Source organism: Apteryx rowi, unplaced genomic scaffold (genome assembly GCF_003343035.1).
Source record: "Apteryx rowi isolate R43461 unplaced genomic scaffold, aptRow1 scaffold_247, whole genome shotgun sequence".
NCBI classification, from domain to species: Eukaryota; Metazoa; Chordata; class Aves; order Apterygiformes; family Apterygidae; genus Apteryx; species Apteryx rowi.
In genome coordinates, this window is record NW_020448830.1 from 982,661 (window position 1) to 987,613 (window position 4,953).

General features: G+C 41.6%; 1 long non-coding RNA gene across 2 annotated transcripts; it reads left to right on the top strand.

Moving 5' to 3' along the window:
- The first annotated feature begins 1,079 nt into the window (after window positions 1-1,079).
- Window positions 1,080-3,162, top strand: LOC112966546. Of its 2 annotated transcripts, none has more exons than XR_003253641.1 (3): window positions 1,080-1,482; window positions 1,621-1,879; window positions 2,791-3,162. It is a non-coding gene; the product is annotated as an uncharacterized LOC112966546 (long non-coding RNA). The 2 variants fall into 2 exon arrangements; XR_003253642.1 differs by having other exon boundaries at window positions 1,080-1,332.
- The last annotated feature ends 1,791 nt before the right edge of the window (window positions 3,163-4,953 follow it).

Consider the following 4,953-nt stretch of genomic DNA (forward strand, 5'->3'; position numbering starts at 1 on the left):
TKAGACTCAAAGAGCATGCTAACTTGCAATTTATCAGTTCTGTGTCATTTATTTGGTGAGTATTCTGATATACTTCTTGGATAGTAGCCCCTTTGGTGACTAAATATTTGCAAACATTTTAAATTATTTTCATGAAAATGACCTTTGCATTTTACTGACAGATAGCAGAATCTGAGGAATCATCCTTGGGGACACTTGCAGTTACACACTCCCTCCCTCCCTCCCTCTAATGCATATATTTAAACCAGCCCATATCCAAAATCATTTGAGGATTTTAATCCAAGGTACAGGATTACTTAAGCAGGACTTGCTGGTACTTTGATACTTCAGCTAAATGTGACATTTTTTATAAAACTAGACTATGGACAGACAGGGGAGGAGCTGAGAGCAGGCTCTAAGGAGAAGATCTTCGATGAAGCGGAGCATGTGAGTTCTAATTACTGTCCATGCAGTGATGGAAAATAGCAGCCATATCCACAATTTATATTTTTTACCACTGGCACCTGACACACAGTCAGAACCCATCTCATTTTTGACCACTGGGGGGGGGGGAAGGAAAGAAAAGAAAAGAAAAATCTAAAACTCATCTAAAATTCATCCTTCCTGCACTAAAATATCTCAGTTTGTCCTGAAAAGAAAGTGTGACAGGTGACTCAAAAGCACAATTAGATTTAACAAAAGAGAGGAATGAAATATATACCTTCTCATCCACTCATTCTATGAGCAAACCTTAAAGTTGGACTTATAAATCAGAGGCTGTGGCCAAAGAAAGAAATGAAACTCACTAGGACATCTTCCTAAAAATTTTGATGAAAGGCAGTAACACTTCAAAGGTCTTGCTTTTGTCAGTTGGGAACTGAGCCCTTTGGAAGTTCAAAAAGACTGTCCTATATACAAAATAATCATGTAACCTGAGTATCAGCATGGAAAAGTATATAACAGATTAACAACAATTAGGATTTTGAGAAAGCAGCTTTCAGAAAAGTAGCTCCTGACAGCAGGACACAAGACAACAGAGCTGCTAGTTCTTCTTTTTTTTCCCCCCATAGGCTATAGATTTGCAGAATCATCTCCTGGTCTCCAGAGAAATGCACTTCGATGGGCTGCCTTTCCTCATTTTCCCCTTCTCAGGAAAAAAGTCAGTCAGTCAGTCAGAACATCTCTATTTTCTAACAGCAGCCTGGTTAGCCCAGAGAGAAAACAACACTGTGCTTTCCAGCTCCTGACAGGATTTACCGTCTTTTAAGACAGCTATTCCTACGGACTTCCTGGACTGCCTTCCCTGGCCTGTGGAAGGGTAACCCTCCCCAAAAAACCTGTTGTCCTCCTTTTGTGAGTGGATAACCCTTCCTCACTACCCACCCACTTTTAATTGGATATGGTTAGGCAGAGGGAGGAATAACTAAATACCTACGGGAGAAAAGATGAGAAAGAAGAAAGAACTAAATGCTGCATTAGGAGGGGGAATCAAAGATATCTGAGGTCATTTTCTTTTATTTCCTTCCACTTCTTCCTTGCACAGAAAAAGAAAATACAGTGAGAAGCAATGTACATAAATATACATATATATACTTTTATATGGAAATGTGTCTAGCTCTACAAATGAGTTTTTGCTTCTAGATGTTGACAAGTATGCCTGAGTCTGAGATAGTGAAAGTGCAAGTCATCGAACAAAAAGCTGTGTGGAAAGCAGCAGAGAAAATGCATTTGAAGAAAAGGGAAACTACTTAAAGCATGTCTTTTCAAGAGACTAAATTCCCTGGTCAAAACTGCAATAAGCAAGACAAAACACAACATTCCTCACTGGGGAAAAAGTGCAGGAAATATAAGAATAGAAGACAGCAGGCGAGTATCTGTTCAAGAGACAGCATATGTAAAGGTGAGTAATGTTTAATTCCTTGGATCTGTTTCAAATGGCAGCGTTCATGAAATCCAGAGAAGTGGAAATGGTGTTTGGCAAAAACAGCCTACTTAAAGGAGAATGAGTGCAGCTTCTATTGACATATGGGGCTGTTAGCAAACAAAAACTCTGGTTAGTGGCAATTAAGGTTGTTGCAGGAGACATTCCATTCACTCCAAAACAGAAATAATGGAAAGAAGTGAACGGAAAGACTGATGTTTTTCTTCCACAAAACTATTAATACTGCCTACAGTATTATCAACAGCCTATTTCACACGGTTTTCACCTATATTTCCGGAGATATCAAAAAGCAATACATAGYTATGCTTCCTCTAACATATGCTCCAGTGTGAATTCTTTATGTACTTTTAAGAATTATTATTTTTCCTCTGTCAATTCATATTTCATCATGCTACCACAAAATATTCAAGCAGCRCTCAAAACGTATAGTCTATATTTGGGCTGATGCCATTTCAAAGAGACTTTTCTACAAAATAAAGGTTTAAAGCTTATGTTAAAAATGAACTCTGTAACGTAACTTCAAGCAAGTTGCAGCAAATGCTGTGCCATGATACCATCTGTGTTCAAGTACAGCTCTCATCCTATTGCTTCCTAAAGTGGAAAATAATGATAAAAAATAAAAACAGATAAGATGAAGAATTGTGTATTGGAATACATTATGAACTTGAGCCTTACGATGCCTGTTACAAAAATGAACTCCTCTTTATCTGCATAGCCATACAAAGTTATCATTGTGGAAATAGAAAGGTTGTATTTTTCACATTTAAATTAAGCAACAATGATTTTCTCACCCAACACAGCTAGTAAACTCTGGTGAGCTCTGCTCTACCTGATACTGCCCACTACTCTGAATACTTTGCTTTTTTCAGATCTCTTCACAAGTGTTCCAGAAATATTCCACAGGAAAATGACTGAAATTCTTTAAACCCTGGAGCAAATGGAAGGCACTAGAACTGAAGAGAAATCAAAAGAATATCCCACTGTTAAATCAATGTCTAAGATAACAGAAGTTTCTGGATAAAACTTATACAGAGAAAAATGTACATTATGACAAACCTCAACATACCTCTTAGGCCATGAAAAGGGTTATAACAGATCTATAAATGCTACAGGTAAAATGGCACCATAGAAAATGTAACTGTTCTTTGTATGATACAATTTTAGAGTAAATTTTTAAAGTCCTATTCTTACAAAGCCAACCTTGTCACAAGGAACTTAAAATAAAGCCTTTCTGATGTTTAGTCAAAGCACAGGGTRGTTCTTTTGAAGATTTAGAAAAAAAATCCCCATTTTTTGTGATCTGATCCCATTCTGAGGCCTACAGCCATTTCATCAGTTCAGGGAGAAAGAAAGGCAAGGAGCATGCCAAGAAGCTACCCGGGAGTGCATAGATGGAAACTACATAGAAAAAGACATGCAGGAAAGAATAGGAGGCACAACATGTAAGGCAGTAAGTTTACAGAACCTCTACACCATTTTCTCTCATACCATACCAACCTATTCTTGACCAGGAGTAGGTCACTTGTCAAGAATACAAATATATTCATAGCTTCCTCTTTCTTTTCCAGAAGCAAGTACCTCACTCTTCCTATGCTATTCCCACATACTGTCCAACCGACAGATTTTTATGACTCTGTCTACATAAATATATGTCCACCCTGTGCTTTGGCTATTTCTACATGAGTTGTTTTTAATGAATAGTCAAGCAAGTATTTGTGATCCAAGCATGAGTTGCTCAGAAAGCTACTGCTGACTGATTTCCAGTTAATGCTCCACAGCTGAGATACTGTAGCCAACCATGTAACCATGATTTAAGGGTTTATATCTTGCATTAAAAAGGAATAAGGTGGAGTGCTCACTAGAATCTCCTACAAATACAAGAGCTTCAAATAAGTCCATAAGAGGGAATCTCCCTCTCCCAGAGAAGATGTTCATATTCCATCACATTATCAGATGCAAGATAAATCTGTAAGAAAAAATATCCCCATCCCCTCCGGTGTAACTGACCATTTTCAAAGAACAGATGCTTTCTCCATCTTCCCCTGAAGGCACATAAACCACAGATGATAAACCTCAGCATCCTGAAATTGTTCCCTAGCTCAGGCTACTGTTAACACACCAAATTTATGTTCAGGTATCTCAGTTGCTTCCAGTCAGACCCCAGTGTCAAACTGAAGTCTTATTTCTAACTCTGTGAGATGGCACTGATCTCAAAGTGCAGAAGAAAGCATACGAGAGCTTAGGACGCGGCACACTTCAGACAGAGAATCAAGCTGGGGCAGACTCTTCAGAAGAAGTGAATACAGACTTTTTCCACCTTTAGGAAACACTTTGAAACTCTCCTTTTAAGAGAGTATTTCCAGCAACAGCAATATTCATTATTTTAATACATTTCCTACTCCTTTCAGCACCTTCTCATCACCTTTTGCGTGACACTGGCCAAAATGCCTGTTTGTCTTCCCAAGGGAGAGGAGCGTTTGGCACCCATGGACCCCCGCCTGTTCCCACACCAGCATTGCCCAGTGCCCTGCCATGACTGCCGGGCTCCTCCCGGGAGCAAAGGGTGCCCTCCAGGCCCCTCTCCACCCCCTCCCCACTCCTGTTTCAGGATCTGGGTCCCCGCGGGCACCCAGCTCGGTTTGCTGCGCAGCACCAGCAGGCCGTCACAGAGCCCTGCGCTCGCCATGAAACTCCCCATCCATTTCGTACCCCCAAGCACTCCCTCCAATCCCGCCTCCATCAGAGCAGCCCTAAATCGCGACCCTGCAATGGAAAACGTGCCAGAAACTCAGAGGAAAGCGAGGGGGGGGGGTGCACTTTTTTTTTTTCAATTGGGAAATCTCAGACCCCGCAGCCAGGCGTGGAAAACACAAAGCCACGGCGACGGGGCAGTCCCCGCGCGTGGTTAACGAGCGGCCCCCACACGAGCCGCCTCAGCGGCGCCGCCTCCCCCGTTTCCACCCAGGCCCGGGACCGTTCCGCCGCCGCCCCCGCCTCCGTGGCCTGCGGGCAGAGCCGCCGCGGCCGCGGCG